Here is a 14086-nt window from a genome sequence, read left to right as displayed (position 1 = left end):
AATAAAACTTTCTTTAAGTTATAGTATCTAATTTAAGACGTCCCTTTGGGTAATTCAATCAAATAACCGAATCCAGCGGGGAGGGATAGGAGATAGGAGACTAAACACAATATAAAAAAACTTAACATCTCAAAATTATTTTGCAAGAATATATTAGCAAATTTTGAAATCCACACCATGATTCCGAAAAATTGAATATTAAAAAAAGAAAGAAAAGAAATACAGACCTGTATTTACATAAAACTAAAAATGGTCAATTCAAAATATTTGACAACAGTTACTCGTCACCGTTTGAATCGCCGGGTTTTGAAGTAGACGCATGTTTTTCTTGGTGTCCTCCACTAGCCTCTTTGTATCCTTGGACTGCAGGCTCATATCAGTAAGCTCTATATTGACCACGCCCTCGAGAGAGTTGCGCTTGTTTCTGTTACAATCTTGGTCGTTTTCGTTACTCCAGTTTAACGTTCTACCGTCCGCGTCGCAATTTTTACGAATGTACTTCGACGCGCTATTTCGTTTGTCTAAAAAACAATTTCGATCTTGTTCTGTTTCCCCTTTGGAAGCTAAAACGTCATATTCCTCTATAAGAGGGCTCATTTTCCCGTTGCGAACCTCTGTTTTATCCTTGTTTCCTAATTCTTGCACTTCATCAACCATGTTATTATCAACGTTTTCTTTGTTGCTTTCCTCTATAACACCCAGGTCCTCGCACAGTGGAACAAATCCATTCACTAAATTTAAACAGTTATTTTTCCCGTTACTTTCTTGTTTTGACGGCGGGTTTTTATTCGTTGAGGACTGGTCTCCACTTGAGCCATTTTCCGAGGGAACTGAAAGAGTAGTTCCCAGGCTACTGCCTCCTCCAACACCAGTCCCTCCTCCGTTATCCCCGTCCGCGTTCCCATCATCGTTATTAGCGCGCCTGGAACTTAATTTACATCCGGAAGTTGTTTTCAGCCTACGCATGTGCTTTTCTATTTCGTCCTCATCCGAACTACTGCAACTCGAGGAGCGCCGACTGCCTCCAGAGGGTACTGGGGACAGGCGGCGTGTAGTCCTTTTTGATTTCATCACCCCCTCCCCCGAGGTGGTGCTTTCTAGTCCGTTCAACACGCGGTGAGTTCACTGGACTGTCTTCTAAATCCGATTCACGCTCCTCGTGAATGACTTGATTCAACGATAGCGGAGTGCTCTTTGCTTTTCCTATTCGAGTGTGTCGACCGACCCTCGGCCGCGCCAACGAAGGAAAACTTGGAGTTATTTCGGTAGAAAACTGCGAATTCGTTGATGTGGAAGGTTTATCTGGAAGTGCACTCGTCGAGTGAAATTTTACGCGCGTTTTAGAGAGACTTGCGGGAATCAGATCATCCTCTTCCATTGAACTGTGCAGAACTTCATCCGCCTCTATCGCATGCGCCTTGATCGTCTCGTTCAACATTTGTCCTTCCCTTGGCGCAAGTCTCCCAGATGAGTTGCGGCGAAGCCTCGGAGAGCCTGAGCCCGAGCCAGAATCTGAGTGAGTCTCGTGTAAAGTTTCGTGATTCTCAGAATCGTTTTCCTTATTAGCCTCTTCCACGAATTCTACGACAGGAATGCTAAAGGAAAATACGACATTTAATTAACGGAGGGCTTTACTACATGCTTTATATATTACCAAGGTGACATTGCTCAGGTAAATTTATGTTATGTGCGGTTTTTAAGGGCTAGCCCATCTTGGAATGAATTTGCTCGAATCACCAAATTATACACAGTTACAGAACGCTTTTTGATGTACGGAAGAGAATAATATGGGAAAAAGTAAAGATCCCATTTTGCTAATTTTATTCTTAGTAGGCAGTTAACATCCATGCCATTTAATTCCGCCCACAGCCTAATGCTCATTTATATAAAAACCTATTTTTCAAAGGGGAAGTTTCAACAAGATTTAGTACTGCTACCTGAAATTCCAATGAAGGTGTTGGTACTATTAAACTGGAAATCCACTAATAGTTGCCGGACTTTTCTAAAACGTACTGTACTGGTCGTGAAAATTGTTAACGGACTAGTAGGAAAGAAGTGATCACATCTTGGAGAATTACGGAAAGCCTTTCTTTTGTTGTTCAAAGGCTATTTTGTTGATCAGTGAGTGCATCCCAGGAACGGCGGAGCCAGGGGACTGGGGGGACTTTAGCCCCCCCCCCAGAATTTCAGAAACAATAAAGACTTATTAAGAGAAGGGTCTTTTAAGCCCCCCCCCCCCACTTCAAGTCACTAGTCAGCCCCCCCACTTGGAAAATTGCTCCGCCATCCCTGCATCCTCATAATTCCAGCATTAAAAAAAGGGGAAGCACACGAGCCATGCGGCCCACACTGCCGGAGCTTATCCCGGTTTCCGTAGCAAAAAACGGCTAGGAATATTTCTACTCCCCCCTGGATGGGATGCTAGTCCATCACAGGGTTCCCCCCCCCCCAGCATTATGTCGCCGGTACCCATTTATACACCTGAGTGGAGAGAGGACTTCTCGTGATACTGCCCCTTTAAATCTGTAAAGCTAACAATACAGGGAACCATGCACATTATTTTGTAAATAATTTAACCCTATAACACCTCTACATAGTCTAACATGGGTTTTCCTCACACTACAAGCCTAGGCCGGGTTGTTCGAAAGACGATTAACGCTAACCCAGGATTAAACGATGATCAAGATTTTAATTTCTCTTGTTTTAAAGGGTTTCTCAAAGCTAATATTTTGTTAAATTTGAGATTGGTCCATTTCAAAACTGTGGGACAGAAAATATTTACAGTCCAAAACCTCAACAAAATTATATAAAATTGAAATTAAATTTCACGCTTATCCTGGATTAGCTTAATCGTGCTTTGAACAACCTGGCCCTGTATGTTAGCATTTCATAATATCAGGTCACAGTAATCTATCTAAGTCAAAAGTGATATACAAACTGGTATTTAAAGCTGAGTGAAACCTCTGTTGTAAATAAAGATCTATTTTTAGTTGAAACAAAAGAAAGAAATACTTGCAAGTCAAAGAAACCCAGACAAGAATGGTTAAAACTGTAAGCCATAGCCACTTTAAAATTGAAGATGTTTTGAGACATTACTAAAGCTTTTTAAAAAATTTTATTACCAGATTGTTGAAATACCTTTGATTTGGTTCTCGTCGCCTGTTTTCTGGCAAAGAATGCCGTCCATTCTTTCTTCTTCTAATGGAAGGTGCTAAGCTGTTGTTTGATGTTTTCAAACGCCGTAACAGTTGCTCTGCTAGAAGGTAGTAAGTGGCTGTCACGTGATCATATGTGTTGTTTTCCAAGGACCTGTAAATATTACAGACTTAAGGTGATTCCATTGCAAAAGAATTTGTAAACAAATTTTTTTAAAACTTTGCACAGTTGTTAGTTATAACTAGTACATCAAAAAAATGAAATAAAAAGAGGGGGTCACCATGTTTGTTTTTGCACTCTAGAACTATAGTTTATAAGTACTTTGCTAGTTTGTAAAAGCAATATTAAAAAACCTAGCCTTGGTTGAGAGGCACTCATATTTGCATACAGAATGTTTTTGATAGAAGTAGAATATGAGTATTTTCCTTTAGTGACACAACAAACGCCTAAATGTTGCAGAAAAAAGCAAAAGTAATGGAATAAAAGGGCTATTGAAGCAACTATGCGCTTCCACTGAAACACGTAAAAACTCATCTTAATGATGATTCGATGAGAATATTCCAAAATCGAGAAATCAAAAATTCTTAAAATTTTGATATATCATAGAAAGTAGTTTTTTTAAATTTATGCAATAAAAAGGGGGGTCCCCATGCTCGTTTAAAAGTAAACAACCATATATTTCCCAACGAGCTTCTCCTCTTGAAAACCCGGTAATGTTCTGTGTGCACATGTTAGATGACGCAAAAAATAATGCGCAGAAAGGATGCGCAATGCAATTCACTAGAATCACCTTAACAGTTAAGCTTTTGATGAAATGAATAAGGTTGAAGGCCATGGCAAACAAGACACTGATGATTGTGGTGGACAAATTGATGCTCCCAACAAGAACGTCAACTGGACTTTCTGGCTAAATCGAAGGTTATCAAAACAACTCCAAATTGCGCATGCAGGTTTGTTTACGTGTGCTTAACACTGCCCTTTGTTTAATTTGGCTGGTCTTTCGCTCGTTTTTGAAAAATTACACATGCAAAAAGACAAAGTTTTTGCAAGCGCGGCGCCTTTTTGACTTTTCTTTTACAAACGATAAACAAAGGAAACCTTTTGTTCTGCAAAACAATGAAACCAACTAAAGTTTTGGGATTACAGGCCTAGCCCTATCCCCTAAGCTTAACCCTAGCAAAAAAAACTTAACCCTAAACCCCAAGGGTTAGGGTCTGACGCTAGGGTTTCATTTCAAATTTAGGGTTAAAAAGCTAAACCCAAGTTTAAGGGTTAGTGTTAGCGTTAGTGTTTCAAGCGGCTAGCTTTCACTGCAGTCTGCTTGCAGTTAGCTGCTTTTTGTTGTTTCGGGCAAGACTATTGTAATCTGTTACCGTTAGCTGTAATTTGAGTGAAATAAAGACTGATTGTTGATTGAATACGTTTGCTCGTGTTGTCACATTATACTAGTTTTGCTTTCAGTTAAGTGCCGCCGGCTTGCTCTCACTTCTATCTCCACTCCTTACATCATCACACATCTACAAAATCCCGCGAAAACAAGATAAACTAAGGCACAAATCGATTGATTGATTTATTGATTGATGAATATTTAATGAGGCACAGAAAATAATTTTGCGAGTGAACACCCTCTGCCAAACCTATAAAGAATTTTTTAAAGTCTAAAACCAGGTCACTTCTCGGCAACTTTGTTGCGGCAGAACCCAAGCGGACCCTGTAAAACTCACATTGACAAAGTTCCCGGCAAGAAACCTCTTGTTTTAGGCCTTCTATGCGGCCAGGCTCAAACTACCTTGTTTGCAACGTTTTTTCCGAAGCGCTAAACAGCGCTGTTGTACAAAACAAAGGCAGAAACATCACTCAGTTCTTTGAGCGATGCTGTAAACTTACGGGTATTCAGACTTAATGATGTCCTTCAACCACCTGGCAGCCGCAATCGAGCTAAAACTATAAACTTTTCCGTTTTACTTTCACAGGCGCCATTTCGCTTAATTCAAACTCTTCCGCCTCTAACATGTGACCTTACGTCACAATGCAGTATCCAGTCCTACTCTACTCAAATCAACAAAAGACATGCGCAGCGAGTCGAAGAAATGCTTGTTTAATGGTTTCTCGTCTTCCGTAGACGCTTAGAAAACCCTACAGGGAAAGATGTACACGCGATGCGTTGGAAAACTCAGACTGCTAGCTGACTGGGAGCACGTAAGCTTGCAAAATGCCTTTTTTTTGCATACATAATTTCTGAAAAACGAAGAAAAGACCAGCCTAATGCAACACAGGACAGTGTTTAGCACACATAAACAAACCTGCATGCGCAATTTGGAGTTGTTTTGATAACGTTCGATTTAGCCAGAAAGTCCAGGTGACGTTCTTGTCGGGAGCTCTTCAATTGTTGTATGATGTTTTTTTGGGTGAGCAAACAGGGCAGTGTTGGAAATAATTTTTTTAACTTAAAAGGACATGTGTCCTTTCAAACCTCTATTTTAAAGGGAAACATTTGATGCAGACACAAAATGTTTCTGAAAGAAATCAGAAATATTTTTTGTGTCTCGGACACAAATTTTGTGTCTGCAACAAATGTTGCGCATGTGGGCATACAAGTAAACATTTGTGTCCACAACAACGTGTTCGCAATGTTCATTGGGTCCTCCTTTGCCATCACCTTAAGTAACTAAAGTAATTGATTTCCACTCGACAGAGCTGCAAATAACAGTCAGCCATCGGACATTGACTTAGACCCATTCGCTCCCAGTGGAGCATAGGTCCACGGAAACCATTACTCGCCATCTTTGTCTGTTTTGGGCTATTCTGTCAAGCTGTCGCCAGGTGTAGCCTTCGGACATTGGCCGACCAAAATTTGCTTATGTCCGACGAAATCCCAAGTGTGGTCGGACATGATGTCCCGACAATTTTTTGATCTAAATCATTTTACCGCAACGATAAATAAAAATATGTCCGACTAGAATTTTGTTTTGTCCGGCCAAGATGGTGTCTTAGTAGGACATATGTCCTTTCAAGTGAAAAATATTATTTGTAGCCCTGTCTTGATGTGGATACTTGCAGTACCTTTCATCCAAGTAAGCAAATCCAATGTAAAAAAACTGTAACATTACTTACTTTCGCACAGTCTCTCGATCAGCAATGTTCCCAGCTTCCATTGTATCCAACACATAGTTATGTTCTTCAGTGGTGAGCGGGAGTTCTGTTACTAAGGGTACTGGGGTGGGCAGTACAGGAGGGTGTCCCCCCTGAAACCAAGGGTCTGCCATTATGCTCTCTAGTGTAGAGCGTAGGTATGGCTCCCGAACCAACATCTTTTCTATGAGGCTGTTGTAAGATAAAAACAAGTTTGAAGAGGTGAATTTAGAATTGTACAATGTACAATGCCAACAATCAAGAAGCTATTTATAAAGAAATAGAGTTTTGTTTCTTAAATCACAGAATGATAAGAATGGCAAGACTAACTTTGAAGAGACAACAACAACAAAAAATTTATTTTACATTTTTCAAAAGAAAAGATAAAAGTAATAAGAAAGATAATAGCGTCAATAACAATAATAATAAATGGCAATAATAATGAGTATAAAACTGAATTAAGCTAAAGATTATAAGTAGTCTAAGATTGTATTCATTTCAACATAGTCATCCTCAGCTGAAAGTTAAAAAAAAAACATTGAAAGGTGGGTTTGTGAAATTTTGGAGGAGATCCTGGGGCCTTGTAATCAACCTGTAACTTAAGCAAATTCCTTTCCCATTTGCTTTGCTTTCAATTTGCCCTTGAGCAGTAATTATTCCGTGCGAGCAAACACAAGACATCCAATGTTTGTGTTTACTCTTCCAATGACTCTTTGGTAAACTGAAGTCCGTTCAGAAGTTGTTGAAAACAGTGGGGCAAAGTTGTACTCACAGCCGGTCAATTTTCCTGGTGGCTGGGCCTTAATGAAACCCCTGAATTGTTGTTAACTGATTGTGATCAAGTTACGTGACTTCTCTAGTCTGGTGTCCAGACTTCATTCTTTAAACTACTGCATGGTTACAAAGCTCATACCATTTCTGTGCAAATTTCATTGTTTTCCATTATAGGCTTTAGCTAGCCTGCGTAGCAGGCGCCGTAGTTCGAGCGCGCGTATAGGAAACGCGAAAGGTACGAGGGGGCCACACGAGGAAAAAATCGAGGAGGTGCCTGCCCGGAAACCCACCGAAATGTGTTTGCCGCCCACAATTAAATTTTTAGACCACGCTTAGTTAACTGTCAAAATAAATGAGTGAGAACAGTCTTCATTCTTGCTGGAGCAATATCTGAAACCCCCTATTTTCGCGGAATGAAACCAACATATCGCCATTTTCGCTAGCTATGTGAGCGGTCAAGCTATGGCTTCGAAACCGTCAAAATGCGGAGGAAAAGGAATGAAAATCAAACTTTCTGCCATCTTTGCTCTGAAAATGTGAGGATTACTTACGGTCAGTTTGGTGAGAAAGCAGGATTTGCTTCGTATTTCAATTTGTTCAAGCCATCAGCACGCAAGAATATCAGTATTATATAGTGAATGTGCGAGACAGCGGGAGGACAAAAGAAAAAGCAGTCAACTAACTCCTGGGAGAAGTCCAGGAGTTCAAAAGCAAAAACGCGTTGGTTCGCCTCTAAAAAAAGCGGAAAACACAATCCATCAGATTACAGGCTGACATTCCCATAGAACTGACCTCCAAAGTTTGGTCCTTTATGATGCTTTGAAGCGGTGAAACGACAACAAAGCTTGCGACTTCGCGTTTCCTCTTTACTTCCATCATTAACACAAAACTTTTGCCGAATCTGGTCGGTAACACCGCCATTACATCTTTTCCTTCGAAAACGTGACGTAATGCTTGTCTCTGTTCGCATTTCAAAGCATAGTTGGGACCTGCTCTGCAAATTATGAGTCAAGCCCTAGGATTTCAAATCCCATGGAAAACAATATTTCCGTTCCCTAACCAGAGATCATGAGAACCCATTGGTAACAATTTTTTGGTTACGTGAAAATTCATGGTAACCCATTTTAAATATCACTGATTTTGATAAATACAGTCGGTTTTGAATAGAAGGCAATTAGATCTGGAGTAGTCAGGAGCAGAGGCCACTAGCTTGTCTGTTTTTTTGTCTTGTTTTTTCTGCGAGGCACTCCTTGAATAGCTCGCGATTCTTCTCTGTGAGGCTCTCTGCCAGATATATTTTATTCTCTTCGGAGTATCCAAGGTCAGAAGATGTTTTATTCCTCAGATTTTTCCTTGCACCATACAATCTCTCTTTAACAGATCGCCTAGTAAACTTCACGATGATAGGTGATGGGCCGACGTTCTTCCCCTTATATGATTTAGCTTGGGGTAGTCGATGGCTTACTGAGATGTCATTGTCCAAGATGTCCACTCCTATCAATTTCCCAACTTCTATAATTATAGCATTAGTGTTTTCCTCAGATGGTGTAGCATGTTGCGGAATCCCCCTGACTTCAAGACATTCCCTGCCGTCATATTGGTTTTTCTCGTTGCTTTCAGTAAGATGGTTATGAAGCTGCAATTCCAATGAAGCATGTTGCTTTTCCAAAGTCTGAACTGCCAATTTCAGGGTCTTATTTTCAGTCCACAGTGCTTTCCTGTCTTCATCGTCTTTCTTCATCTTCATTAGCAGATCATCGTATTTTGCATCAACGAACTTCACGTGTTTAATTGCTTCGTCGAGAGACTTTCTCAGCTCAGCTACGGTCGAGTTTATTTTGGGTTGCCAGAACTCCTTATCTTTAGCAATATGTTTTTATAACAATTCTGTAATTTAATTTAATGATAAGAAAATAAAGAGGATGTGTTGTTGTTGTTGTTGTCATGTACATAAAAGTTGTAAATTTCATGCTAACAGCAGGATCATGTCCATTTACAGCAATACTTTTGTCCTAAAATATTTATTTGGCAACTAGAATGATCCTGTCAATACATCAGCATACATAACATACATTCCTTCAACAGTGTTTTCTTTATAAGGTGTTTTTCTGTGTTTGGCCGTTTTGTGAGCTGAGAGAGGCCGTTTTGTGAGCTAAGAAACGCCGTTTTGCGAGCTAAGAGAAACTTTGTTGCTGTGTTTTGGTTTCCATTTTTCATGATAAAAGCAAAACAAGATTAACACAGTTGTTTTTTTACGTGTATTTAATGTGTGACTAATTCTATAAATCACTTTCGAACAAAGTCTCATGTTTTTGTTTATGTTGTTCAGGAGAAAAACTGCTTCAATATTATCAATCTCTTTGAATTTTTTGTGTGTCAGAATGGTAGGAAGCTGCTTTGTTGCTAATATTTAGCAATTTTTCTTAATTTTGATCAGTAAGATTGGATTTACCAAAAGGAACAGTTTTTTGGTTCTTTGTTGACATGGTACAGAAACGATGATTACCATAAAATCTCAGGGCTTGCGAGTACGGCTTAAACACAAGTTTTTACGGTAGTTTTTGTGTCTGTCATTTTACTCATAATGTTACATGCAGTCCATCAGAACATCAAAACAACAAGAAACTAACCTCTGACAAGCTGGGGATACATGATCAGAACAACTGTATCTAACATCCATGATATTGATGAGTGTTTCACTGTCATTGACCTCATAAAATGGCGCACGACCACACACCAGCATGAAAAGGATGACTCCAAGGCTCCAAATGTCTGAAACAAAATGAGAAATGGTAACATTTATTGTCTATGATCAGTCTTTTGTTAAAACCTCAATTGGGTTATTCTAGAAAAAAAAAACATCCACACTCCCCGATGGATCACACAATTTTTCAACCTCTCCCCCCTTCTTCCCCGATTTCCAGGACCATTAGACCCCTCCTGCCACCCAGATTTCCAAGGGCAAGGACTCCCTCCCACCTGGATTCCCATTAACCTTTATGGAAGCCTAAATTTATCTTACAGTCAATGGAGAGGATTTGGACTGGACTAAATATTTTAACTCGGTAGCTTGCATACCTGGCAGATTTCTAATGCAAGCGCTTTGTCTCGACGTAAATACATTTAACACATTCACTGCAGTGGCAGATCCAGGGTGAGGGCCCCCAATCAGACCTGACACTTGGTTGACACTAAAAAATTCTTGCATTGACAGGATTGCATTTCACTACTCAGTTGGTTGATATTTTTTTTACCAAGCATGCGTTACATTTTGCCACTAAACTATCTTTGCATTGGTTCCATCTGCTGTGGTGAAGCATGACAGTCTTCACAATTAAGCAGATAAGTTGTAATTTGGCACTTTTGGAAACAGTGCACACCAACTTTACTGCTACAGGAATTCTTGTAGAGTGTGTAAAATCCCAGGGGGGGTACTCCGACTTGTAAATGACGGGGATGATCGAATGAAGGCAAAACTCAGGACCCAAAAAAATTCCTAAGTCTTCCGACATTACCCAAAAAAATCCCTGGCCTAAAAATAACCCCCCAAAAAAATCCCTTGTCAAATTACCCCTAAATTGCCAGGAGGGGCAATAACGCTCGAGTTTGATTATTTATCATACCATAAATACACCAAGGCCGCGCCAAGGTACTTTAGTTTGTTTTTAATACCCAAAAAAATCCCCTATTTGAATCAAGTCACCCAAAAAAATACTTGCCAAATCTTCTAACCCAAAAAAATCCCGCAATCGAAAATTTCAAACCCAAAAAAATCCTTTGATCATCCCCGTCATTTACAAGCCGGAGTACCCCCCCTGGGTGTAAAATATGCTGATGAGAATCTATGTATTTGAACATAGCGGATTTGGTAATAATTGGGTGTACGCTTCCTGTTAGTTCTGCTGAAGCTGAGCATTCATTCTCCGGCTTGCGACAAATCAAGTCTTATCTTCTTTGTTGTGTTATCAACGGTTTGTCTATAACATCAAGTTACAAATGATAAAATAGGGGCTTTCCAACTTATTCAAGGAGGTGAGAACACACCAATATTGTCTGCCGCTTGCCTTCCATGGGTCAAAAACGTCCACATCTGGATACATATTTATCACCAAGCACAAGAGAAGGAAGTTCCAATGGTGGATCCTTTACGAGTAGAATTCATGAACATGGAAAGGGGCCAAGGAATTCTAATGTGCAACCGCGACTGGTGGGGGAGGTCGAGGGGAAGGTGTGGGGGAAAAGTAATTTGGCACAAAAAAAGTCTGAATCTGAAGTTTGTCTGTTGTCTGAATCAAAGTTTGGACCCCCCCAATCAAAAATTCCTGTTTCTGCCCCTGTACAGTGACACTTTTAAACTGAAAAATGAATTTTTATAGAGACTATTGATGCATGCGAAATAACCTGTATTTACCCCTGGGGGGACAGGCTTAATATTTAACTTTTATGGTATTTACATATCATCTTTACTTTTTTTGTTTTTTAACCTCCCCTGTCAATCACAAGTTACACATGCACATTATCATGCCAGGTCAGACTTTCAAACCTAAATTGAATGTCAGACTCAAGTTGATGCTAGGATATTGTTATTGGATTGTGACAGTTTCACTGTTTGAAATAGAGGCAATATGTTTCACTTTTGTCACAGATCCAGCAACTTTTTAATCAAACTTGATCTTAATGTAGAAGCAGCTGGCTTATCAATTATACTGTAATGAGCAGTGATTGCAGTAATGTTGACGACCAGACAATTTCAAAGCAAACACGAAATTATTACAATCTACACTATATTCACAAGGCGACAAGTGTTAACACAGGCATGAATATTGCGCAAGGAATTAGTTTCTTGGTGGAACAAATTCACAAACATTGTTCTTGCCATTGTTGGCAAAACTTTCCGAATGTCCTGGAAAAGACCTATAAAAGTTTTCCAGGTCATGAAAACTATCACATTCAATTATCAGATTCATAGATAAAGTGTCATTGATCTCATCAAAATACCTTTGTAGTGTAAACATCTTACAAATCCAAGTGTATAATTTTAGCAACATCTTAGATCATTTAAATGTATTACTTTAAATGAAACTTCAGTCTCAATGGCTATTACAAAATATCTAATTGAAATTAGAGCCCTTGTCCTCAAAAGCATCAGATTTTGTACTTTTGTACTTTAGAACTTGATCATCTTTTCGCAATTATAGAGATCAAAACATGTCAAAACCGACCAAAATTGAAACAAAAAGTGAAATAAAAAAATCTGATAATCAACACATTATCTGTCAGATCTTGTTGTAACCGAAAACATAAAATTCATTCGAATTAAAGTTGGTTACGTTGATAAAGGCAGGTGCCGATTGTGGCAGCGTGGAGATTCATTCACTTTTAATATTAATATATCTAGCAAAACAAAATATAATTTCAAAAGAATGACTTCAAACTCGACTCCGGAAGATTATTGCTAACCAATCAAGTATTACAGTTGATATTGTAGAAAGTTCAATGGAAGTTGCAAGCTAACCTCCTACTGTGGAAGGCCAATAAAACTTAGTTAAGCTGAAAAACTCAATATTATTTCCTATACATTTTAATACATGTACGTACTACACTGGGGGAAATATTCGGAAACGTGCGCTTCGAACGCTGAAAGCAATTAACGCATGACTTCTTGTAACAGTAATTTTCAACACTTGAATTCACCGCACAGCATTGCAGACGACTTCGTGGACAATTTGTATAACAAAGAATAATTTCCAGCAAGCTTGAAAATTGACCAAAATATATTCCCGCTACAAACGGTAAACCACTCTAATTTTATGAATCGAACGCAGAGGGTCGGGGCATGTTTATATTATTAGGTTTGAGTATGTGATGTACGTACTGTATTTCAATACGATTAGCCAGAGTACAGAATAGCAGCACGAGGAAATGAACACGCAACTTGCAAAGCAGACATTTAATATAAAGTTCTCATAAGAAAAAACTTACCGACCGCTGGAGCTTCGTACGAATCGCCGAGCAAAACTTCGGGAGCGGAATACGCCAGCGATCCACAAGAAGTATCGAGCTTTTGCCCGGGAGAGAACTTATTAGAAAATCCAAAATCTGTAAGCTTAGCTACATCCAAGCTCCTGAAGAATATCACATTTTCAAGCTTCAAATCGCGATGTACTATGTGCAACTTGTGGCAATAATCGATGGCGAGTACTATCTGCTGAAAATAGTGTCGAGCTTTGTCCTCGGTAAGACCTTGTTCGTGGTTCATGATGTATTCATACATATCACCCCCATCGCCTAATTCTTGGACAAGATAAAGTTTAGTTTGCGTATCGATGACTTCGTAGAGTCTAACCACATTTGGATGCTGAACGAGTTTCATGCACTGAACCTCTTTGAAGAGGTGAGCCCGGGAGATCTCATCGAGCTTAGTTTTGTCAATCACTTTTACAGCCACGCGTTCTCCAGTGAAAACATGCCTCGCGACTTTGACAACAGCGAAATGTCCACATCCTAAAGTTTCTTGTAAATCGTACAATCCGGCGATTTGTCCATCTTTCATGGTGGAATTTTTGGAGTATTTCGCCATCTTTTTCCCTCAAACATCCTGGCATAGATCGGCCATTTCTGTTCGCTGTTGATTGCAAACAATATTCCGAACAGACAATGGAAACGTCAGTTTACATCATAGAACCAATCAGAACGCGCGAAATTGACGAAGAGAAAGGATTGGAACGATCAAGTTTTGCCCAGTGCAGCGGTGGAAATGTCTTTTACAGCAGGTTGTTAAATATTTGTTCAATGCTACTACGCGTTTGCACAATTTTAATAACAAGAGTGAAAGATTTGAAATGTAATATTCGTAGGGGATCAGAGAAATTTTTATTGGAAAACAAATTGAATAATTTTCTTGAGAGCGACTTGTAAGCATGTCTAGTCACTAAAACCACTCTAATCTTTAATCTCAGAGCCCGCAAATGAAATGTGAAATTGCGGGGTCGACAATGAAAATATTTTGCCACGAAGCGCTGAT

General features: G+C 39.4%; 1 pseudogene across 1 annotated transcript; it reads right to left on the bottom strand.

Moving 5' to 3' along the window:
* Window positions 1-8: 8 nt before the first annotated feature.
* On the bottom strand, window positions 9-13732 carry LOC144651667 (uncharacterized; annotated as a pseudogene). Its single transcript, XR_013570359.1, has 5 exons — window positions 13045-13732; window positions 9693-9834; window positions 6271-6480; window positions 3139-3309; window positions 9-1595 (listed from the first exon to the last, which is right to left on the bottom strand). The product of XR_013570359.1 is annotated as an uncharacterized LOC144651667 (transcript).
* Between the last annotated feature and the right edge of the window lie 354 nt (window positions 13733-14086).

The sequence above is a fragment of the Oculina patagonica genome, chromosome 4, assembly GCF_052425735.1.
Source record: "Oculina patagonica isolate OP01 chromosome 4, crgOcupat, whole genome shotgun sequence".
Lineage (NCBI taxonomy): Eukaryota > Metazoa > Cnidaria > Anthozoa > Scleractinia > Oculinidae > Oculina > Oculina patagonica.
The sequence above is the reverse complement of the archived record's forward strand: the minus strand, read 5'-3'. Positions and strand labels throughout refer to the sequence as shown.